A 26242-nucleotide genomic window follows, 5' to 3' on the forward strand; every position below is an offset into this window, starting at 1 on the left:
TTTTTACGACGCTACACGTGTCTGAAATCCCGACGCCTGATAGCCCAACGGAAGCTTTTCTCTAACTTTTAGAGCCTTTTATGGCCGGAAAGCTTATTCTGGTCTGTTGGATGGCGCACTGTACCCTATCAATAGAGAGTGCGCAGCTCTGATTAGCAAATAAAGAAGGCTAGGGCAAAAGTGGAGGGCAGTTTTCGATGTTATCGTTCCTTCTTAAAGATTGAGAGCCTCTTAATAGATATTTGTTGTTCGTCTGAAGATTTCGTAAAACTGTAGCGAAGGTCTCCTCGAGCAAGACCGATGCCGCATTGCCTCTAGCCTGCTTGCAGTGCATCTGGAGGTGCAAGAGGCTTTAGTGACCTCTTGAGGGATGAATTTTTGTTCATTATAGAGTTCGCACTTCGTCTTTTAAGCGATTTTTACAAATAGGGTACGCTGTTATAGAGTAAGAAACGCGAGACTGTTCCACAGCCGTTCAAGGAAGTCATTGATAGTTACTCCTCTGGAAAGGTGAGTATATAGAACAAAATGAACTCATTTTCACCAGATCTACAAGAAAGAATATGGTTCACCGGTGGAAGGGAGGATTACTTCATGGAGTTCATTGGCTTGTTCGAGAAAAGTGGTGGCTGGTGAAAAAAAAAGAGAAAAAAACACAGGAACAACTTGTGCTCACGGCAGCCACCAAATTCATCGTGATAACCTTTTTATCCTCTTGGCACTCACATACGCACGCAAGCAAAGAAAATGACCCGCCCTGCGTCTTAACCGGTGTACGATCGACCTTCCTTCAGTAATGAGAGCCGTCCCAGCTGTGCAGTAAGCCCGGTATGCGGTTCTTGGGACCAAACACCCAGGTTCAAGCAGAACTACCGCCACTGCTCTCTTTTTTCTTTTTTCTGTGCCACGGGGCGCCTTTGGTTTCGCATCATTAGCAAAAACAATGCTGGTTCTCTGTAGGTAAAACCGGCGATCGGCCTCTCCAAGTGGCCTGACTAACGACACACGGCCGGGCTTTCCCCCATACCCTTCAGTAACGAAGTACACAACAGACAATATCCCACTAGGGAGGCTTCCCTCAGGCCATAGCAGCAGCAGGCTTTGCCTTCATGTCGGATTTTTTTTCTTTTACAACGCCTTGGATGCCTAGAGAAAGTTGCACGAACCAAAGAACACAACATGCGATGGCGACAGCTAACTACGGGAAGAGGCAGATCATGCAGGTAGGCGCTAGTGCTCGCTTTCTTTTATGGCTCACGTATTAGCCGACCCGGTTCTTCTCTTATACTGCATGGTGTCGGGTGCCGCGTAATCGTAAACTTTAGTGCCGATGTGGGAAAGCCCGTGCGCATAACGCGTGGCACCTGCTCGCCTGCTATCTCTAGTTAATGGTGATCGTACGTGGGTAGAGCGTCTCTAAGGAAGAGAGCCGGGCTCTCGTGGAACCCCTGTTGCACGCGCCCTGCGTTGTCAAAGCAGAAAGATCCTACAGTAGAATGTAGGCCGCAATGTGTTCTGTTCTGTGATTACAAGCAACTTACTAAGGACATTCGCAGCGAATGTTGCAAGTAAGCCTGCTAGTGCCGGGCAGATGAGCAGCAGGTATCGTAAGAGATGAGCATATTCATTGAAACTGCCCGCTGAGAGGAAAGAAGAGAGACTTAATTTTATTCTTTGGAACTAAGTTGCTTAGTACATAAAGTAGAAAAATGTGTAACTATTTGTTCTGGATAAATTTTTGATTGTCAGTTGATTGACTGACTGATTAACTGATGGATTGACTGATGGACTGACTAACTGATGGATTGATTGATGGACTGACTGACTGTTGGGTTGAGTGACTGATTGACTGATGGACTGACTGACTGATTGTGATTGGTTGCCAGACTGATTGCAGATGACTGACTGACTGACAGACTGCACACTAGGCAAAAATATACTATGTTGCCCGTACATATGCATGTGCAGCCGCATACATGAGTCGAGTGTGCAGTCTGGCGCTCACCGAGCAATTCTAAATTATCGACGCACCAACGACGTGACACGGGTGAACAGGTCACAGCAAAACTTCATCAAAGAAGTTGAAAATGAAAATTACTATTGTTTGTTAAAAGGCCTGCTTGTTTCCAAGAGCTGGTGGCCTTACAGTTCGCTTACAACCAACACGTATAATATGCAAGAGACACGAGGAAAAAAAACGTTTTTTTTTCTTCTTGCACACGTTCAGCCAAACCAGGCAAGGGCTGTGCAGAGCACCTAAATGCCATTGGCACGTCACCCATGCTGAGTGTCCGACTACTCATTCCAAAAAAGGCTGAGGGACGTACCTGTTTTGTGGGCGATGTTCGGAAATAAACTACGCTGATTAAATTGGACAACTTAAATTTTTCTCCTTTTTTGTTTAGAGCGAAACCATGCAAGCTAGTATTATGTCCAATTTAGAGGAGCTCGTGTTTCAGTCTGCCGGACGTTTCATTATTTCTCACTTAGCGCAGGCTTATGGGGACCACTATAAACAAAACGATTGTGTCACTCCTCAATTAGACAGGCGCTCCGGTCTACAAGCCTTGCCTCGATCGTTAGCGTTGCGTACACGACACAGTTACGGAACTTTGGTGTCAGCGTTGCAGTTCTGTCTCTAATTTTTATATTTACTGATAGTTGAAACTATTGATTAAGAGTGGTTGACAGCGCCTGAGTCTTGTCAGAGTGTATCTGGTTTTCACATGGAGGAAACAGAGAAGTTGTAGGAACGCAGGAATGTTGCAATTAGACAAGCCGCTGCATTCTCAAAAAAAAATTCTGCTAGCTACGTTCTACTCCTAAAATATGTTGCCTGAATGGTTATTCACGTGCGCTGACCGATAAAAGCTGCCATACAGACGCTGGCTCAGGCGTGGCGGTCAAAGGAATATGCCCCGAAAGAATCCTAAACCACAGCACAAATGGTATTGGTCAAATGTTTAGGGGGGCCACCAAGGTGGAGAAAATTTGTAATAACGGGGTAAGTAAAGCTTGCCGTCCCGGTTAGCTCAGTTGGTAGAACGACTGCTCCGGTGAAGCGGTGGTCCCGGGTTCGAACCCCTGACCAGGACGAATTTTTTAACTGCGAAGTTTCTGAGAAAGCTGCACAGCTTTCCTTTGTAGCCTGTCAACTGTCAACTGTTGATAGTTCAGCGCAAGTGTGTGTGTGTGTCCTCTCTGTGTCCTTGTCTGCCAGCGCTGCGACTCCATGATGTATGAAAATTAACCCAAAAGAGCGCCGTGGGCTGGCTTAGTGCGTCACACGGGGACGAGACATAATGCTTTACCGAAAAGCAAGCCTATTATCTAAGCTAACGGAGGCGTTCTTTTCACGGTAAAGCACTCTCTGCGCGCATAAAGCTTATTTAGTAATCATCTTTGTCTATTTGTGATAGCGTATTCAAGCAACCGTGCACTGAAAATCGAAATGCGCTGCTCAAGGCTTCCGACGTTTTTTCGGAAAACTTTGGCAATCCGGCCAACAACCAAGCCCTCTCGGACTATGCAAAAGGGGGAAAGAGGAAATAGGAAGGCAGGAGATTAACCTGATGGGTTTTCCGGATGGTTATACACTCTGAACGCCAATGGGAGTACAAAGCGAGTAAACTGTCCTTAAGCGCACTCACTCTTATGAAAGAGAATTTGCTAGAGAGCAGCTCACTCCTTTTGTAGTCCTTTCAGTTTGAAGTGTATTGCACTGGTAGCAAGGGAAGAGGAAATTTACGAGGAAAACACGACAGATCGGGATGGAGTGAAGGTCAAGGTTATCAGGAGAGGACATGCGTACTGCAAGTCATTACCTTTCGCATAGGCACGACCCTTTCTGGAATAGAAACAGGACTTTGTATGCACTGAGGAACGCATATCGCTTGACCACAGTCCGTGAATTTCTCTCGGTCAAAGGGCGGGAATAGAGGTGGCACAACTTCTACGTGGCAAATCCGTTCTGAACAAGCCGCTTTCTGGGTCACCCTGGGCTCTTAATGCCTCCGCCGCACGTGTATTGTAGCCCATTGCATATTTAACAGCCGGGCAACACGGGTGTCCAGGGCTTTCCCTGGCTTAGCTGCTTGCTTCCAATCACGTATGGAGACGGTGCTTTGCCGAGCTAAAAGTGTTTCGTGGTTATTACAGGAAGCACTGTCTGCTGATGAATATTTTAAGAAGGACTGTCTCGCAAACTGTTGAATTCGTTAAACACCGAGACACAAGAGAGGTCAGGTATACCTGACACAAACTTCCTAAATTGCACAAAGGTTTAGGAAACATCAACGATCGTCTTTCAAATTTGTCTAACCCTAGAAGTACAAATGAAGGTAGCCAACTGCCAGCGAGCCTAAGTAAAGCATAGGGGAATGTAAACTCCTTAATTCTTTTTTTATTTGTGGTGTTGATTGATGTGTAAATAATAGTCGAATTATTTCGCATCTTTAAGGTAACTGACTACAAAGCAGAAAAAAAAAATGTCCACATGCCACCGGTGGGGTCCAAACCCGCGACCTCCGAATTTTGAGTGCGCTGCTTTACCAAGAATGTTATGCTTGCTACAATCTAGGTTGGTTATGGATACAAAGAGAACGCGTACTTGTTGTTCAGCAGCTTTTTTCTTTGATCGATTGCTTATTGCCTCGTGGCATGAGAGAACAGAATGAATTACATATATGAATGAGATAAACTGTCCAGAATGAATAAATTTCATAATTGGCCTATGATGGTCTCAATGCGCTCACGAAAAATAGGCGGCTACGCTGTTCAGAGAGACACCTATTGATATAACCTGCCGAATTCAGGTTGATTTCAGTGGTTTTTAGGCACTTGCTAGCTTCGCATGTCAAGGGTATGGATTAACATACTTTAACAGGCTACGGTAATAACACTGGACATATTTTTGAATAGTTTAATGTTAGCTGTTGCTTTTTTTCTCACTTATAATAGTAACAGTGGAACTATAGTACCGAGACAAGTGTCGTATACTGGTATTTTTTAAAAATGATCTTGCATAGGCAGAAGCTTCCCGGTTTGCAGAGAGTTTGGGCCCAACATTTATCGTCTGCGTAAAATGTTTCTCAAGCCGGCTGGGACGCAAAACAAAATAATTCAAACTGGGTTATCAGCCTCAACTCAGAATTCGAAACACCAACCTATTTTTGTATCTCTACATGCTCGGGCTATGCAGAACCAGGCTAATCTATCCTTTTGATGTAGCAGATGTTGGCATTTCAATTCGATGGTTCTGTCCACCATTTATATTTTCTGTTCCTCTCAGAAAAGGTGTTTTCAGAACAGAAGCCACACAAGAAAACTTGCTATTTTCAAACATCGGCGTATGAAATCGCAGATTTCAGGCTTTCTTATTGAGGTGAGATCCACAATAACTATGGGACGGAGCTAAAGGATGCACTGGCTAAAGTAAGTACTACTTAGTTGGTTCGCTTGTTCTGAACGGTGCAGCCTAGAATGTAGCAGTGGGCTCTCGATATTAAACTGACATAGCCAAGCCGAGATCAATACCTTCAAAGAGCCTCTATCATCATGCACCAGTATGCAAACATAGCTCTTTTACTTTCTGCGAGCTCTCTTACACAAATGCCATCCATTCCGCTTGAGAGGAAATTGAGCTTCATATTTCACAGCCGGCTTCTACTTTTGCAGCTCCACAAGAGACCATAGCAGAGGCTTCATCCTTTTCGTCTGAGTAACAAATAGATTAAAATAACGAGTATAAATGCTGAAGCAGTAAAATTGTACCCAGTTGAGTGCAATGAGGAGTAGTGGCTAGCCCCAATAAAAAGACAGATTTCCCCAGATTTGCCTGGTTATGCTAACTGCGGCATAGATTTTTTTATCGTTCTTAAGATTTTTATACCATGCAAACTCGAGTCCTTGGGCTGCTCGTTGAGATTCGAATCATCGCTCTCTCTGTTCTGTGGTCTCTGAAGCCACTTGCATACGCCTCTCTACTACAGTTCCACCAGCGACTACATCCTTCGCCTGTTCTTTCGACCTACCGCAGCGGTAGCCTAGTAGTTTGAGCATCTGCCTCGAATGTGGGAGGTGCGGGGCTCAATCCCCAGTGCCGCCGAATACCCACCGGTGATACAATGGGTACAAGCTGTCCCCTGGTCTGGTGCTCGGCTTCTTTAGGTTGAAAAGCTTGTGAAATCGGTCTCTGACACCACCTTGTGCAATGGAAAGCTACGTTGTGCCATGGCGCTCTTTGGCCAAAGCTGTCCTTGAGCCATAAAAATTCATCATCACGATCTTCTTTCGACCTCTTCTACACTGTTCTCTCAATTTATCTGTTTCCGCATCTCGCATAGCAAGGTTATACCATCTCTTTGCTGCTCTGCTTGGGCTTGCTGCCTCTCTATTATCGTTTGGATGAAATGGTTCACGTTCGAGCTTTCTTCTTTTGCTGCCCTAGGACCGTCTTCTCCGTTGAATGAGACACCACCTTGCAGACTCCTGCCCGGAGCGCCAGGAATAGCTGGGGCTCATTATCTCCTGCAACCTCGTCGATAAAAATGTTCATTTCACCTCATACTCCATGATTTACAGTTTTGATGTACTGCACGCTCCATCGGAGACTTCATCCTTCACCTCAATTTTGCTCTTCTCCGCATCTTTCGCCCTCCTCCCATCGGCTACAGCTGCCGCGACTTTCCTCTGAACTTACCCGACCTCACTCTCATTGGCTGCAGCTGGCGTGGCGTTCCTCTCAGTTTGTCCGAGTTATTTGGGGATTTGCACCCGCAGAGAGGACGGTTTTTTCGCGAAAAAAACGTCTAGTGTTAGCTAATGAAAATGTGACCTTTCCATCGTGCCTCAAAACAAGCCGATCGACTTCACTAGGAGAGAACAAGCGGCGTTTGTTTTCTTGTGGTTTCCATCGCGTTGCCGCATTTCAGAGCTCTGAGACCCGAGGTACTGTGCGTCTCGGGTGCTTTCTTGGCGATCAATGTATAAACGTCCTGTTTTTCACATTTTGATTCTTTTTACAATAGTCACCCTTTGAGTTAAACACCCCCCAAGCTGATAGATACGCGAGCTCCTCGGACAATCGCTACGCTCTTTACAATGGCCATTCGCTGTTTCTAAGAAGGACGTCGCTGCTGCTTCAAATGGGACGTCCTTCTGCGCAGTAGGCGTGCCCTGTTATCGAAGGCGCGTATCGCGCGCAAAAGACATGTCCAGCTCTCCCTAAAACAGTGCAGCACTGCGGTCGCTAGGTCTGTATACTCCGTCTCATACATCAGGTGCAACGCTGTCAAATCTAGCGCACTTGTTTGCGCTGCCTCTATCCGCAACCAAAAATTAGTGCGTTCCTTGTGGTGAGCGAAACATAGTGAATCCATTCTCTGTAGGCTTGTTACATGACACATTTGTAATCAGCTTGATTAAATGCACTCTTACTGCTGGCGTCACGCTGTATATACCTTTCTCATGCCTTAGGCCACTCGGTCACAGAACAAGCGCAGAGTAACGCGCCTCCCTTTATCTTCCCGTCCGGACAACTACCGCACTTTTCACAACTTTGCACCTGATGTATGAAACGGAGTATAGTTAGCCGACCAGCGGCCCAGGAAACAAAACTGCCAGCCTGAAATAATGGCTCGGGACTGGCAAACACACGTGCGCTGGCCATTCACGTTAGCCAACACGCAAGGTGCTGACCAAGCATTAACTCTGTTTACTTGCGAGCAGCTTCGTTGATGCAGCACATTCCAAGCGTGATGTCATCCACACTGCACCGTATTTGTGAGATTGTGTCGAGGCTCGCACATGTGGCCCTAGTCGTACTGCACTAGCCAGAAGGCATGCCTGAATCGTGAGATATACGCACGTGAACCTTCCATGTGACACGTACATTGTGTGGGCCGCGAAACTAAATCGCCGACCGAAATCGGAGGTCCGCCCAAGCCTACGGCGACAGGTGAACAACGATAATATGTCTGAGGTGCAGTTATTTTTCGTATTCTTCTCCGGTCTTGGCGCTAAGAAAAATAGAAGTGACAGTGTGCGGACACCGACTTGCACCATATGGGCGCCTGGAGCGACCAACCATCTCTCCTATTTTCTGTCTTTATTTTTTCTGTGAACTATTGTCACGCGCTCTCTAAGTTCGGTTGCGGGATAGCAGGTTCGGCGAATCTCCTTATGTCGGCGCTAGATGAAAAAAAAAAGCAGGAACTATTTATAACCACCATTCCCAAGAAGCAACTAAAGAACGAAAAGAGAACATCAAATGATTGCCTTTGAGCAGAACAAAAGGCCTTAAGGCAGAAAAGCAGTGCTCTGGTAAATGAGTATTTTCCTCCAATATTGCGGTATGTCATTTTTTTTTATACGGCTTCAGACTGCATCCATTCATAGGAGCCTATAAAGATTTTGTCGATTCCGTAAGTGCGGAATAAACACCGCACTTAAACCCTGTGTCTCTCTTTATTTTTGGTTGGTCTCGTGATGAACACGGAGCCAGCTCTTGCTGTCATAACAGAAGCCGCAAAATCTAATTGTGAATTAACTGGATTTTTTTTTATCTACGTGAATTGAAAATTAAGTTGTTGCACTTTTCGCTGCCATGTCTATGGGGATAACACTTCGAGAAACTTTGAACCAGGCTGATTGAAAACTACCGAGAATAGGAACGGTGAAAAAAAAAAACGAAATCCCCATAACGCCAGTGCCGAAATGTAATGAAGGAATTTATCATGCTCCACGGCAAAGGAAAGGAAGCGCGATAATAAAAGGACCTTAACTTCCTGTTGTGTTTGAGGCAGCCAGAGCAACCGTTGTTTGCCGCCCTTAAAAGAAGATAGTGCGAGAATGATAAAATGAAAATAAAAGCAGAAACGAACAAAAGACAGCTGCCTTCCGTGGCAATGTGATAAACAACCCACGCTGGATGCAGTCCGATGCCTTTCAAGCAAGCCGGAAGTAGCGAAACGTGCGAGCAAGTGAAAAAGTCTTCTCGCCATAACTGGCTTAGAACTGAGAGCTGCATTGTTCGTGTTTATATTTTGTGTATTTTATCTGCGGGAAACTGACAGAGCCCAAGTGAGAAATGACACGGAAAAGTATTGGTAATTCGAACATGAACAGCTTGCGGACTACGCCTTCGTAAAGAAAGCAATCAATCACTATTTTTTGTTAATTCTCGATTCATGGCTGTCTGAGTGCACGGCGAAGAAATTCCGTAAAACGCAGCTGCACATGAGGAACGACGCTCTGATGAAATAAATTTGAAATAAATTTGAGCGCCATGAGGAAGAAGGTGGCGGTAACTGAGTCAGGTAACTGAGTCAGGCTGTGATTTGCTGCCACATCGATCACAGAGCCTAGAAATGCAAAAGTGCGAAAAAATCGTAAACATTTTTTCTTCTCTGTTGGGAACACAACAAATATATAAAAAAATATTCGGGATTAAAAAAATAAACATTGATCGGGCCACTGACTGCAATCAAATCTGCAACTATCTGTGCTCGAATATAGGTATTTATTTTTTATTCCGTAGGACTCTGCTCGGTTGGTCCGCATTTGCATGGGGCCTTTTTTTGTCCTATATGTGCCTGCATTGCTTCCAAATGGTACAAATGAAGCCCAGGTTTCTTTCGGTTTCTTTTTATATTTTATATTTCAGGAGAGGCAAGCTCTAATTTATGCACACAAATCAAAGATGCAATGTTCAACGATTTCAAAAAAAAAAACTGTTTCTGTTATCTTGTTTTTCGTACCACTAGCAAAGCAGTTAGGCGAAAAAAAAACAGTAAAAAACAGGAAAGGGACAAGAAGAGGAATGCGCACAACCACGACAGTCGTTGTACGCATTCCTCTTCTTGTTCCTCATCTGTTATTACTTTTTTTCTTTTTTGCCTATGTACCAACTGGCCCAGATCTCAAATTTTAGGCAAAGCAGCTTGACGCTGATCGTGCCTATAGGAGCTGCCATAAGAAAAGCTGCCGCCCATGATTACTTACTTTTTTTGGAGTTGAATATTGGTGTCAGCGTTGAGCTTCAAGAGGAGGAGAAATAAACACCGCCGAACCCGCCTAGCTGCTGACACCCGACTGTTGCGGTGTCAGCTTCTCTTCCTTAGACAAACTTTCGCACTGCAACGGATAGGAGCTGCGTGAGTCGAGTACAACTGACTGCCCTGACCTTTTCTTTTTTCTTGCCAGTATTTTCACGCCTTTGTGTTATTTTTCTTTATTCAAAACATAAAATGATACAGGCAGATATTCTAAAATTTGACCGCCTTTGAATATGGAAATCCTGATCTCCGACGTACAAATTAGCAGTTGTTCGATGGGGCTCCACACATCATGCAACGACGAGGGACGACACCGCTGGTAAGGCGTGGTACGTCATAATTCCGAAGCGACAGTCAGCTGTTTCTTGTTTGCACTGCTCAGGAGAAGCCGATCATTTCGGAGCACATGAGGATTTTTTTTGGGCGTAGATGGCGGCGATATCGGACTTTTTTTTATTCGACAAGTGTGCCATGAGGCATAAGTTGAATAAAAGGAAGGGGGGAAGGAATACACGGGATTGAAAGTTAAAAGAAGGAGTGAAGACCCGCTGCGCTGAGGTAGTCGCAGAGGTGGCTAATGAAACGGTTGTTCATAGTCCACTTCACGTAGTCACTTTCGCGGTTCCACCGCAGGCCCACCTCCCTGAGGAGCCGTTTTCTGATAGCAGCCGTCGCTGGGCACGTCCACAACAAGTGCCACACATCACAAAATTACTACTGAACTGCTCATGTCATGTGTTTTCATGCGAAGTGAGTCAAATACCTTGCGTACGAGAGCCAGAACGCTTTATTGTTTTCTCTGTGATTTGTTTAATAATAATTCCCGTCCCGAGTCGACATCTCCAACATTATCATCACCGTCATCATTATCATCATCATCTTGATCATCACTTGCGGCATGTTGTAGTGGTACACCAGCGTATACGTGCTCGCGTTGTCATTCTATAGCCGACACTGCTACCTTAAGTTTCGCGCCATTGGATCGCAGCCAAGTTATCCGCCTCCTCCAGGCTCCATTTACATAGCTGCCTGTACGCTTGCGCCGAGGAAGCGAACGGCGTTTCGGCGTGTCTCAGCGTCATTTCCTCGAGTGAAGACTTTTTACTCTAGGTTCCGGACTCCCATGCATTTTTCTAGGAGTGCGAAGGGCGGCTCACACGTTACAAAATACTTAGTTAGGGATTTGTTCCCATTTTTGAACTATTCTTATATGCGGTCGCAGCAATTACGAGTGCACGGTCAGCCCTCATGACAAGTGTAATGGGATTTCTAATATACAAGAAACAACGTTCTTTTTTTTTTTTGACGCCTGTTTACTGGGCCTCCACTTATTTTGCGTAACGGTGCACGACCAGGTGGCCAGGGACGTTTCTCTTCTGAACTTCAGATGTGCTTAGTGGAAGGATGCAGAGTGGAAGAGACTGTACGCACTGACAGGCACGTCTCTCGTCGTGTTACTCCTGCGCTCTTCGCTGTGTCACGCAAACTGGCCCAAAGTGGATTGCCTTTGGAAGCGCTTTTAAACAGTTTTGCTCTTCGACTGCCTAGTGTGTAATGACTGCTGTTGCGAAATTACGCAGCTCGTACTCTCATGCTTAAACAACGCCACACTTTTACACCCACGCTGTGCCGCATTGCATTTCGCATGCTTGGACCACCACATAGCCTAACGGGCGCTTCAGTTCGACACAAAAGCAATCTTAATGTAATGTCAACAATGGCACCCAAAGTCCGTCCTGGTAATATGGCAGCGCGCGTGATGTCAACCACAAATGCATGCAGAAGTCTAAAAGCTAAAAAATGATGTCACAGATTTAAGTGCTAAATGTCTTTCATCTTTTGGATAGAATGTTTGGAGGATCCTGCCACTGCTCACAGTTTACACTTGCAATTTTTGAGGCATTTTCAGTTAAACAATCACTTAATTTTATTATCTAGCTTTCCCACCCAGTTATTGTAGACCATTCATTGGTTCACCGTTCTTTTAGCATGCACCGCAAGTGACACCAAAGGATATCAATTGTCTCCATTCAGTAACAGAATCAGATGCTTTCTTCTTGTCAGCACCGAAGCTAATAATACGATTCCAAAACGTACGAATGCATAAAAAGTATTCAGCGAAATACGAGCCACTAGATTCTTCCTGTTTATTGCAGCCTGGATTACCACAGTAGAACATCACTTTAAAACCAGAAATAAGCCGAACAATTAGGTTAAAGAATGGTAAAACATGAGATCTCTCTGAAGTACGCGAGGACTGCCACCATGCGGTACAAGACTGAACTATGTGCAGCTGTCCTGAATTCCTGAGCGTTAAGAGCCTTAAAGCTTCTGGTAAGGTGTGTGCTTCTGGGAATCCACATCAGGCTGTCAACAACGTCAGGCACATGTGGTGAGCTTTGCTAGATACCCTAGCACTGCATCGTCAGAATCCTAAGGATATAAAAGCCACTGAATTAAATAAAAGATCGACGATAAAGTAATGTTTTATGGCCTCTCAGACGATACGCCCGATCATGGGCAACGATCGTGAGTCTAGTACTTGCGAGATGCAATCAATTTCATAGCCAATCATACTGTATACTGCAGTAGCCACAGTGTGCGGCCTGAAGACTGTAAAGATTTTAATGTTAATATTGATTACAGCTCCGGATAAACATTACAGAGAAGAGTGAAAGAGAAAAGCCCGCCAGTTTTTTCTCTTTCTGCAAAAGTGCGCAAGCTTTAAAGACATACTCTTATATTGAAGGCTTTTGCCCTGGCATCCGACGCGTTTATGACAGCCATCAAACTTTGGCCCCTATATACGACAAGTCTGAAGCGTCGCAGAATGAATAAAAGAAACTGATGAAAGACGTTGAAGTGAAAAACTTTAAAATATGAAAACAGAAGCTATGCTTATTGATCCGTTTCTCGGAAACCTGACAGCAACCTAAGTGTAAATATATCCCACCTTTTTCATGGAGCCGTGGGTGGCATGTTATTTGATGGCTTCTCATTGTTGCTCTCCAAGCATGTCGCCGCATCACCTTCTGAATGCTGTAGAGCGTCGTTGCAGCAGTAGAAGAAAAGAAACGCTAGAGGTAGTTGCAGTACCTTCGTCTCCTGCCTCCCCCCGGTTTCAGTTAAGAAGGTTGAAGAGTGGAACATTGAAGTTTTTAAGCCTGAAGTGCTTCTAGTTCCCATTCACGACCAATTCAGGCGCACGCCATCACAAACGAACGAACTTATGGAAACAATGAATAAGTACGCAAAAAGGACGGGACAAGAGAGAAGAATCACACGAGATAAGCGCAGAACGACCTCTGCCGCCGAATTTTCGCCCCGGTTGACGGGCACCTAGACCACTCAGCCAGTGGCGAGACAATTTATTGGCTTTTTGTAATCGGCATTTGGGATCCTTTATAGTAGGTAAAGGTGTTCAGAAATAAAAACTTGGCGCGACGTGTGCGGAGGAAGGAGGCGACTTAATTAAGGTGGGGATTCAGGTTCATTCGTAAAGAAACAAACGCAGTGGAAAACAGCGTCACTTGAGGAGAATTTTCTGAGTCAAAGGAAAAGGTACTCAGCCTACCGCAGTGAGATCATAGGCGGAGGGAGGGAAAGTATCAGTAGGATTGAAAGAAAAAAAAAGCCTTTGCCTCCTCAAGCCGCGAAGCAGTCATGGAAATCATGCGTGCTACCTAGCTCGAATAACAGACACGGGCAAATACAAGAGCACATTCAGTAGCCCAAGGCCCTTGGCACATATACCGGTGTGCGGCTAAAGCAACCATTGAGATGTTCTAGATGCGCTAGATGCCTTTCCTGCAATTTACATATTAGAAAGCTGGGCTCCTTTAAACAGGAGGTAATTAACTATTCCATCCACGTATTGCAACTACACTGAAAAAACTGCCGCTTCAAAACAGAGCCAGTTCCTCGGCGTTCTGTTCTGCTTAAACACATTCGCAAAATTGCCTAAAGAAAGGCCAAAAATTAGCATATTTGCCCCGCATAAAATACTTCGTTCCTTTTCTCGACCCTCATCGATGTGCAATGTCTATAATTACATGCACAGTGCTCCCCACACTTGTCTAGAGCCCCCAAGCGGCTTACTTAGGTGGCAGTTTCCGAAATTTGCCAATACCCGTTAGGTAGGAAGACGTTTCGTGTCCTGGATTCTTGGACATAAATTTTGATTGTGAGACCAATGTTGAATATTGTAATGTAATGTTATTGAAATATTTAAGCTCACTGCGCATTCTTGAGATGAGTAGCAAGACATTTCTTCAAAAGTTTGTCCAACTGCTCGTATCGTGTAGTTTAGACTCCCATAGAAAACCTAATTAGGAACGCTTCTGACGGTAGCAAGACGTTAAGAGCAGATAAATAAAAACCTTGCGAGGGTATACCTGCGGTTATATTCATTGTTATAGTGAAATCTTACAAGATATGAAAAAAATCGCGCTCATAAACTATATTCCCTTAAAATATGCGGTCGTCCAGAACTCTTGGTCATTTTTTTAAAGCACGAACATTTAAGCCACATTTCATTCAAGAGCGCATAGAAAATAGAATGTTGTTGCTTCAGGACGCTCGTAAATCACATTAATGCACGCCGTGATGTTCCGCTTACACGCTGTAAACAAACACGTGGTGCCCCATTAAGTTTTGTGCCGAGCCATGGTACCGTTTTCTGCGTGCTCAATAGGCTAATAGTTGTATCTCTAATCTTGGTACCCACTTTCTTTCTTGTTGAAGACGCACAAAGCGCTAGTCTGCGTAAGGAAATTCGAATTTGTACATTAGTTGCAAAAGTGAGCAGCACCATTGAGAATATATGAGAATTTTTCCCAGAGTTTTTCTTGGGGATTTTGAGGAAATTTTCTGTCTGCTCCAGATAGCTGGCAACAGCTTGGTATTATTGAAGCATGTCGATGTCTCCTTAGGCAATATGCTTAAAGCACCCTAGGCACTTGCGTTACCTCGGTTGTCGCAGTGTGATGCGACAGATATTTTGAAATTCTCCCTGTAAACTTCGTGCATAGAGGCATTGCCAACATTACATTTTACTGCTTGCGCCTTGTCGTACGACAACGCGCAAGCAGCAAAAAACAAAACAAAACAAAAAAACATGATGTCCAAGAATTCTGTACATAAAACTTATGATATGAAAGACGGGCACACTACATTCGCGAATATACAGCAGCTTTGGATTTGAAGTGTCATTTCTGATATTTCACCGTCTTCAGAAGATGTAGGGCGATAAATGAAGAAAAATATAATATTAATTTGCAAGCACGTCGTACTTGATCGTACAATTCCATCCTTGGAACGGCCGGACCGTCATCCTGTGTAATATGGCACATCGGTGCAGTACGTTACATCTATTTCTCGTCACATAGGACGTGTGATTGTTGCAGTCATACAAGGCACCGACTTATTCCTTCTGCTTTCGAAACAGCCGCTTACATACAGGCGGATCCTTTTGCTGAAATATCCATATTTTTATTGCGTATGTACTTAGGAAGTAAGGATTTTATACTTGGATCTTCAAAAGAACTTGGGCTCAGCGGAGACAGTGCGCACTTTTAGAAGGTTACGCTTGTGGGAAATATAGTGTTAAAAGTACAATATTTTTCTTAATGGGTACCTGAAGCAAATAAGCGGCTCAGCGACGTCGGAAATAATTTCACAGAAATTAAGGTACTATTATTTAAGCCGCCGTTCATAGAAAATACAAAGAAACTAACCTATAGGTGGCGACTGTTGTTCGTCGCTTGAGGACCACCAACACAAATGAGGCGTCGATGCAACGAAATGATCGTCATCTTTTGCCTCAGGCAACCATTATAAACGGGGGCTATAATGGCAAGTAGATGAAATGCTTCTCATGGGGACCTTTAACGAAAGAAAAAAGTGCCTACCAACGGCAGAGTCTTTGGCTGTCTTCCATTTGTATGCGCAAGAGCACTGAGCTGGTGTAAAAGCAGCGGTGTTATTCGGTGTGTAATGTTATTCGCACGGGCACTTCCACTGTGCTCAAAAGTGAACTAACAGTCTAGTCTTCCTACAAGCTGCACCTTTCTCAGTGAGTCCTCATGAAAATTATTTTTCATTTGATGGCTTGTTTTAAGATATTTACCAGCTGACCTTAGTGTGCTTTCATTTTTACTCGCCTGTTCCCTTCATTGTACTTTGGATTTCATTTGTAACACTGAAATTTTCCATGCACTCACTCCGTAGCATTTGCTACCTCTCCGTAACGCCCTCGTTTTCCGGGCTTCGTAATTTTAAACAAAAAACTTTCTTTCTGAGTTCCAAAAAATGCAATGAGTAGGTGAGATTTCATATCAAGTTGTTGTACTGATCACCTTTCCCAGATGCAGCCTACCCACTATTTAGAGCGAGAGCTCTACTACTCTGCTAGTAGCTCTACTAGTAGTTGTACTGCTACAATTTCTGATTTCGATTTGGAGAAGACAATCACCTTCAGTGCCTCACAAGGTTAAACCGAACTTAACTGCGGGGGTAAGGTATGGCCCATCTATTGTAGCATGGTCAGGTGACCATATGACTATGACCATTGAGTGCCTGATCTTGACCTTTGACCTTAGCCATTGACTCTTGACCTTCACCCTCGACATTTGATATGAAACAATGAAGACCATTCTTAACAGAGTTTTCACTCGTATAACTATAGGTCGTACAACTATAGGTATAACTCGTATAGTTATAGGTTCACGCCACGTTGCAGCCCAGCCATTTTTTTTTTTCGACGCTCCCATCAACCGAAACAAAAAGATACACGAAGGAGGAGAAAAATCGATGCTCTCGTTCACTTTGTGACGAACTAAAGTGCCGCAGAGACCTCGTCGGACACGACTCAGCACTTTGCTTGGGATGGTAGCTTCCGTGTACAAGCTTTATATCTTCCGCACCGCTAACAAGTTGGTGTCGTGGCGGCTGCTTAATACACTTCGGACTCTACCACAGGCGACTGCGCTGATTTTTGGCTTTCTTCACCACAGGCGTCCACTGAGCTTCTGCCTATTCCTTGTCCAGTAAATTATTTTAATTCTGTTTCGCAGATGCTTTTAACTTCTGCGCTTGAAAAGCAAGGATGAATCCTGGGTTACACCTGTTTAGCTCAGCAAAATCTGGCTCTCACATGAGGGAGCGGAAGCAGCGGAAAGCCTATGGGATGCTCCCATTTTTAGTAACGCAAAAGCGGATGCCTGTTTTCCTAGTTAAAGAAAGATGCCTCAAAAGGGAACATCCTCGTGTTAGAAAGAAACTGTACAATTCACGCAAAGAATCAGTCGTTGTTTTTGAAAGAACAATACCGATGTCGCGCAGATCTAGGCACATAAAAACATACTACCATGCACATATTTTCGCGAGCTTCGCTTCTGAAAACAGCTCACCTTGCCAAGTTCTCACAACCTTTCTTTTTGAGAAGTCATTCATTCTTTTTTTGGTTGTCAGCCCAGTGTGATGCAGTGAAATGTCATGTGGCATCTGTGATTGTCATCGTTATTGCTTCGTTAAGAGTATTACCACTCGTCGAAGCCAGCTGCCTGAGTCACCAGGGAAAGCATAACACGGCAACACTTTGAAGAACCGCAGTGGTGCCCGGTAGTGATGCCCTTTTCACTTTTTTGGGTTCTGTTGAAACCAACTTTCAATTCAGAGCTTCTAACATGAATATTTACAATGCGAGACAAATTTAAATATCTGGACGGCGTAACAAGTTTATGCTCCTTTTGACAGAAAGGTTCGGTCATCGGGGTTGACTAGCACTCTTTCCAAGCGTTTCAATCTAAGAACTGCTGAGCACCATGTCAGGAGCCTCCTTACAGACTTCAGAAAAAGATATGGGCTTCTGCCCATGGTGAGGTTTGAGCTTAACCACTGCCTAATACAAAGCAAGTGCTCCTTAATTTGCTTGTTGATATTATTGCTATTTCTTTAGAGGGAAGGTCAGGAGCAAAGTTCGCGATCTTATGTAAAGAAATTCGCTGATTGGTCGAAACAGGTCACATGACCTTGTAGCGTGATCGCAACTACTCTGCTTGGTCTAGAGAGGTCACGTGACCTTGTGATGCCATCAGAACCTGTTCACCGGGTTGTCATGAACAACGTGTTTCTATGCTGGGATACAAATTTTGGTACCGTCACAGAATAGCAGATACCTGTTACTTCACCTAGCAGTCCATATAGCTGGTTGATAAGCTAACAATTTGAATGAAACTGACGCAAACAAACCTAAAAGTTTCAACGTAAGCTGAAAGAAATGTGAAAGTGAATGTTATTACATTCCGCTCTCACGTGGACTTAAGCATCCCCACAGTTCTTGTATCGAATGTCTTGCTCTGCGATACGTACCGTGCGAACCGTATTGAAGTCGGCTGATATCGCAATTTTATCGTAACTTCAGCGACGCAACAGTTTCATGACAGGAAGCTCATAGCGAATAAAATAAATTAACATTTCATATTTCGGACCGGCATTGGTCCCTGAAAATCAAAACTTTTTCTAGACCAACATGACCGAGAAAAGAACGAGAGGTCCGGACGCCGCTGTGTTTATACATGGTCGAACGAAACTTCCTTATCGTAAATGCAATTCTGTTTGTGTTTATTCTTGTTGTCCATGAACACTGGGCTGTACCGTTTATCTTTCTCGCATCATTCACTAGTGTCCATGCTCTGATTGCACCATCGTGCGAGACAGGTCGTATGGAAAGAGCTCCAAATCTTTTCCACTTGAGCCTATAGGCAGATGACTGGAATAAACAGCGCACCTTAAGACTCGGACAGAGGAAGATATAACGACACAGCGCTGTGTCGTTCCATCTTCCTCTGTTCGTGTCTGTTTTTTTCCAAAGATGAACTACCAACTAGCCCGTTTGACCACCCTTGCAGGCAGATGACAAAAACCACCTTCTGCTAGGGAGGCTCTACAAACAAGACTGCCGAAGAAAAGCCGAAGCATAAAAAGTGCCACAACATGCTTTCCGGTCCTTTACCTCTGAAGCACTTAAATATGATGAAGGGTACTCATGATGCCGTCATGAGGCTGTCATGATGAAGGGCACTCCATAATACAGTTGTCCTTTAATTAGCACGTGAAAAGCGCAAACGCGGGCGCTGCCCTAATTTTGACGACCGGTTGCTAATTAATAAATAAGCGTGGATGATTTTGAGTCAAGGGTTGCTCGTTTCCACGTGATAGGTCACGCTTGGGCATAAGATGAGCCTGCTGTGGAGAGCAAAAAAAATAAAAGCCGACCTAAAAACAAACTATCTTTCAGTCACTTAGGAAGTAATTTTTTATTAGCACTTAGAGATCAGGCAGGCATACGGCTACAAGGGCTTATGCACGCACATTTGAGCTTGTTCGCAGTGGTCGACGGAGGGCTAGCCGAAGAGTAGCCCGTTCATAGGATGAAACGTGCTTACCTTCGCTATCAAGCTATTAAAGTACTTGCTGTAAGCGTTAGTTTTCAGAGGATTGACTCAATACCGAGCAAAGCATTCCATGTAAAAATCACATTGGCAGAATAGAGATAAAAAGATCTGCGACCGTGATTTGATGCCCCTGCCCTTAAACGGAGTTAATACGAGAGCGTCCTCGTTCACACAATCATCTGATCGCTTAGAAGACGAATACCAGCACCGTAGGAGACCACTTTTGACAGCAGATCTGTGTGCTCTGCAAATGCAAGTCACGAAGTGCCACGGTACAAAGGGGGGTTCAGGGAATGCCAGGCTTCTCCTATAATCAATGTCGCTGACACCGTGGATGGTTGTGCAGGTTGGAACCAGTGCCGCCAGAGCAGGGGAGCAGTTCTTAAACTTTTTTACACTTTAAAACTATTCCCGATTGCCCACTGCGAGCTGAAATTATCGTCGTAAATATGAAAACATCCACAACTCACGCTTTTTCACCAACAGCTTTTCCAGGTCGAGCCTCTAGAACGCCTTCATAACCTACGTTTACACAGAAAACTTGGTTTACGCATGTCTATCCCTGGCTTGAAAAAACACAAAGTTTCGGATACGAACGTGTTTTGAAGCAAGACCATTTACATAAATAGGGCCTTGTTTTGATCTTTGATGGTGGGGAATGACATGTCCAGCATTCTGAGATAAAAATTTTGAATATTGGAACAGTTTAAGGTACTTTTATGGAAATATTGAGGGTAAATATCCATTCTACGATGCGCAGCAAAATTTTTATTTGAAAGTTTTTCTATCGCTTGCACCGAGCAGTTAAGACTGCCATAGAAAACCAATGGGGAGCGTTTTTGACGGCAACAATGAAGTTAACAGCAAAAAAATTCAAGCCAACCGATGGGAGATCTGCGAATACATTGACTGTTATACTGAAATCTTACAACATGTGAAAAATTTTCGTTCATAACCTTCTTCCTGTAAAAAATTGCTTTTGTACAAAATTGATGGACAATTGCTGGACGCCACTAATGGGGCGAAACGGCCATGCAATCACTGTTTCTGGAAGAGAGAAAAACAAGTGTTATGAGGGGCCAACTGAAATGTTCTTGACAGGGCAAACTCTTTATTAGTTTTGTGGAAGTCACCTATGTCAAAGTTAACTTTTTCTTAACTTTTCCTACACAGTCGTTTCGTTTTTTCTTTGATCGCTTGCTTTAAGTTCTTGCATTTTTTTGGTGCCTCCGCACGTTTAGAAGACATCTCGATCCCAATAAATGTGCCAGCGACGCCAATCTTAAGCGCCGGACGTGAGCACGCAAACTCATTATTTCCCAAAGTGACAAGCGACGGAGGATGGAAGAAGTGAAAGAAGGTAGAATGAAATTTACGCCGTTGTGGGTGGCTTCACATTACCCCCTGGGGGGATCTTCAACGTGCACTGACGTCGCGCAGCACGCGGCGTTTCTGCATTTCGCCCCTCCATCCAAAAGTAACTGCGAAGTCTGGGGATAACTGCTCGGCCGAGATTCAACCCCGAGGCTTCGCGGCAACTTACAGAAATGGCCTATAGACAGTCTATATACTTCTTATAGACTCTATTTCTCTTCCTCCTTTTCGCCCCCTGATCCCTCTTGCCCAGTGCAGGGTAGCCAACCGGAACCCATTTCTGGTTAACATCCCTGCCTTTCCCTCCTCTTTATCTATCTATCTATCTATTGCCTTCCTATAGATATTTATTTTTGTGTACTCATATTCTATAGGCTATCTATAGACAAAAGTCTTCTAAAAGTGTATGGCCATAAATCAATAGGTTGTCTATAGATTGTCTATATGATTTGTATTGCCCATAGACTGTTCTCTAAGGCTCTTCTATAAAGATTCTATAAATTTTATAAACAGAAGTCGATGGACAGTCTATAGACTGTCTCAAGAAGTTTTCGTAAGGGAAGAACGGCTCCTGATTGGCCGTATATATAGCCTGTGTTTGGGCCAATCATGACAGCCAGAAACGCTCAATGCAAGAAGCGATAAAATAACCTAACAATTGCTGACTGTGCAAAGCTGAATTCAGTCTCCGATTGGTGACTCCAGCTCTAAGCTCCACGGCTCTGGATGGGTTCAGACAGTCGCAGCGCAATCAGCACCGAGGTTTCAAGTTTTTCGGGTCCGTCCTAATGAAAGATGAACGAACGAAAGCCTCACTAGATAATCAAAGAAGGAAGAAAAGGGTACACAGAGAAGTTCTGCCGGAAGCTAATATGTGTTGACACGCTTGGAGCCAACGTTCAATTTGCCGACGCGAAATAAATATGCTAGGCGGGTATATGGGCTGCTGGATGTTGCGGGCCGTCAAAAGATGTGCTCAAAGAGATTCATGTCCCAATCCTCACAGGCGGGGCGTGCTGATGCGTGAACGTCATTACGCGATCGCTCTGGAAAAAGCATACAAAAATGCCGATTTCGCTCATCAAGCGGCTCTTTCAAATTGGTCCGAGAACGATAATCATGGCTAGACGAAATGCGGTGGTGTGCGGTCTGCCCCAGCAAGAGTGAAAGCGCGAGCGCGTATTCTGCTATAAATCTTTTTTTAGTGAGTGGTTACGGTACCCCTTGACAAGAAGCCTTCCAGAATATCTCTAGAGTCTGCAGTAACGTGAAAAGTGATATGTATCGCTAGTTTTTTTTGAGGAGTGCGCAGTTCATTGCTCGTAAAATTTAGGAAAGATGTCCCATTCTTTGGTCGTTCCTGCCGTTTTGGTGTTCTAAAGAACAAGAAATATCGGTGACACCTACAGTGACAGTCCCGCGCGGCGAGTGTGTGGAACAAGGCTGGTGGTGATTTGGGGGGGGGGGGGGGGGGGAGGGGGGGAATGGAAGGTCGTAGATTTTCTTTCTTTTTTTTTCAAGGAAGCTCTAGGGTCTCTACCTGTTATAAAGAGCGCATCCCTGTTTTAGAGTGCGAAAACAAACGTTACAGCGTTCGTGTTGCATTCTTAAGTTAGCAAGCACTCGGAATAATGTTAGGCAAGTGACTCTGTGGGAAAACACCTGTATCAGGCGAGCAGCAGCTGGGATACAGAACAACTGGATCTGGTTTGATAGAGACGTCAGCATTAACGCTGTATTCAATGCTTGCGTTACGTTGGTAAAAAAATTAAACTTTGAAAGGAAGTTCTGGAGTTCTTTTGAACTCTACGAAAAAACAACGACTTAATCATTTAATTGTAACTGCTGTAACGCCAAGATTTCGCAGTGGGCGAAAACACGTTCTACGACCGAATATTATGGGAAAAGCAATGTGTTGCTGTGTTTCGGGGGGTTAAGTTTACAGCGACTTCTATTGATTATGTCTTTGTCTTCAACATTACCGCTTTCTGCTTCAAGCCGGAATGAAAATGCTACGGGAAATCAGGAAACGTACTTTGACGCGGCACGGTAACCGAACCAGTGGTCGCCTTCTTCCGCCAAATACTGATCCTTGTTGCTTGTCATTCTCCGCCCATCCGTCACTGAAACCGGAACAAGCACACATCATTCGCAAAGTTCGAAAGAGCACTCTCGTCAGCCCACTAAGGCTGTTCAACTCAGGATGGCGTAATACAACTCCCTGTCGTTACTGTCTGAAGATGAGGGCAGGTACAAAATACATTCTATACTTATACAACGCTGCCACTACATTTAATTTTCTCTTTTACTCTCCCCCTCTTTCCTGGAGTGTGCTTGGTTTCATATGGACTCCGCGGATGAACACTGGACCTTAGCGAAGAGCTCTTTTTCACTGGGCCTCTTTTTCACTATGCACGCCAACTACACGTTAACGTCTTTTTTTGCACAGTTCCGCCTTTAGAAATAGAGTGTAGGGTACATTATTGCCTGGTTTATGTTCCCCGATAACAACGCAGTGGCATCAAGCACTTTCGTTTATAAAGTGGCGCAGTTCATCGCCCATCTATGGCCCTTGTTTTCTGCTGTCGCGTTAGCTCTTCATAGACAGGATTCAAGTACAAGAAATGATGATGACCTTAAGTGCGAAAATTAGGTTATGAAACGACGATATATCAAGACTGGGTTTTCTAATGTCACTTCATTCCCGCCTAAGTTCACTGCCTTCCGGATGTATGCGAATCGTCTGGATAGACAGCATGGCACATAAGCACGAAAGATGTTGAAATGCAGTCTCTTATTGAAAGTTTTTGCAATGTGTATTTCTTCGTCTGACAGTGGGCTCAGCTGGTTGCAATGTCAGACCATGACACGTGATCTTGACGTGAAAATTGAGGAAATATTGGGTCAATGTTTGTGTCTGCATATGCCGACACCGACTGCCATAAGTGGGCTGGCGTATGCATATACACGTATGCATATACAGTCAGCCCGTCAGAGGCCGCTTAAACACGCTGCAGTGCAAATAACATAATTATCGCCCTCTTGGATTACTTTCTATAACATTAAGTGCTTTAAGATCCATGTCATAAGCCAATAGCCACAAGAAGAAGCGTCCAGATTTCGATATTTGCTCATTTTCATACGCAGCAGAAACTTTTGGACAAAAACTCATTACAACCTTTTAAGGCTACAAGGTAGAAATTGATGAAGACAGGGATATAGCTTTGGCGTATGCCGACGAGGGATGACAATATTTCAAAAACACCTTAACTTCGCGAAACCATTGGCAGCCTTATCTGAACACCTAACCATGTAGGAGTTACTGATTATGTTATCAAGTAGTTAGAAAGTGCAAGTAGAAATGAAGTTGGCAGAAAAAAAGTGAGAATAAAAATTCAAAACAACACGCATATTCTGTCATAATTTCATCACAAAATGGCTCACAACACTGAGAAAGTGGTGGGTGGATATGCGCTTATTAGAGTCATTTTTGTGTCAGGCAGACAAGTCGCTATTTATACCAGGATTCCTGCAAACACAACGTTTCCTACAAAGAGATTCACGCGACTCTCAGATTTTGTTTAGTGTCGTAATCTATGAGACATTGGTGAGCTGGGGTGATGCTTCAATTAGCATGCGACAGAACATGGCCCATGCATGCTCTACTCGACAAATGAACGCATATAAGAGCATAGGGAAGGCTGCAATCCTCCTTCGACTTGAGGAACATTTATTTTATGTAAAACAACAGAACAATGAAGTTTGAGAAAAAGTTTACGCTTTTTTGCATAAGTAGAGCTGGTAAAAACGGCAGGACCATGCTTTCTGTAATCATTTTTCTGTATTCGTCATGTGTGCAACAAGGCATAGGTTTAGAAAAGGGGGAGGGGGCGAAGAGAGAGGAGAAAGTTATAAAGAGGAATGCAGAAGACTTGCTAAGCAAGCAGCTGAGTTGGTCGATCTAGACAATGTTCATTGTCCAATTTTATCTCTCTGTAGTTGTTCGAACTGAAGCGCAAGTTTTATTCATGATTGCAGCGAGTTTTGTCCCTTTTTTGTTGCGTCGCAGCACTTAGTGATGGTTGTTCTCTCTCTCTGCGTGCCTCCCAAATGTTTCAAATGAAGAATCGAAAGTTTAACCCTGTGTGTTCAATTTTTATCTAGCATAGTTCCTCTGCCCGTTTAATATTTGACGTATTTTTCTAAGCATCAGTGCTCCTTTTTGATTTGATTCGGTAACCACCTCTTACGCACGAGCTACTTCGATTGTCGTCTGTCTGACACTAATAGCCCGTCTTTACCGTCCCGACGAACACTATCATTAGTGGTGCTTTCACAAGACAGTGCTCACTATGTCCGTGCTCTCTCGTGAATGGGGGGCACCAAACCATGCAGAATAAAAGCAGCGCTGGAAACGTTGCCACCATGCCGTAATAACGACAGTAAACGCGTATGGCTTCTGGGATACGTATCTGAAAAACACTTTCGCAACCTACATCTCCGGAACGCTCTGAATCCCATTTGACATCGATACAGAACCCTCGTTTAGCCTCTTACATAAAGAACGAAAGAATAAAATAAAGTAAAAAAAACGTACACGTATCCACCTTCTTTCTTGTGCTGCCGGGCAGGCAGGAAGAAATCGGCTGACATCGCGGGGCTTCGTCAAGAAAAGGGACCCGACTCTGGGAGCGAACAAACCTCGTGGCGTCAGCAGTGAAGACGTTTCTTTGATGCTGGCTTTTCCCTTGTATGTATTTGCAGAGGTCGCATGCAAATCGACCGTGTTCTCATTTACCTGAGATCAAAAGCGAGTCGCATATTGAAAGGTACCCATTCACTTGGACAAAGAGAATGAAATATCTCTTCTTTGCGAGATCGAAACGCTGGAAAAGAAGAAAGAGAAATGGAACTTTTGATTGCTATTCGGAGTCTGAAGGCAGGGACAAAAGATTCGAGAGCTTTTTTCTGACCGCACTGCTTCTGCTCTGTTGGTTATCCGATTTTTTTTTTATTTTTTTTAAAGTATTTTTTTGCTTTGCCTCCCACATATATTGTAAGACATGGGGTAAATGTGAACTTCGCAGCGACGCGTAGAGAGTGGAGAATAAATTTTGTTATCGTTCATACTGCCGCACGTTCATACTCTTTAGAAGTGCTTTATTGACGATTGCCGCAGTTAAAAGAGACTAGGCAGCGATAACTTGCCCTACGGCATGTGTTAGAAGAAACTTCAGTTCAGTGCACTGAAGAAGAGTGCAAGGAAGCCATGATCAAGAACATTATAAGTCAGACTATCCTCAACCTTCAGTCGCTCTTCTGTTCTGGTGCCTTCATATTTATTTCATTGTGTTTTGA

The sequence above is a fragment of the Amblyomma americanum genome, chromosome 7 (assembly GCF_052857255.1).
Source record: "Amblyomma americanum isolate KBUSLIRL-KWMA chromosome 7, ASM5285725v1, whole genome shotgun sequence".
NCBI classification, from domain to species: domain Eukaryota; kingdom Metazoa; phylum Arthropoda; class Arachnida; order Ixodida; family Ixodidae; genus Amblyomma; species Amblyomma americanum.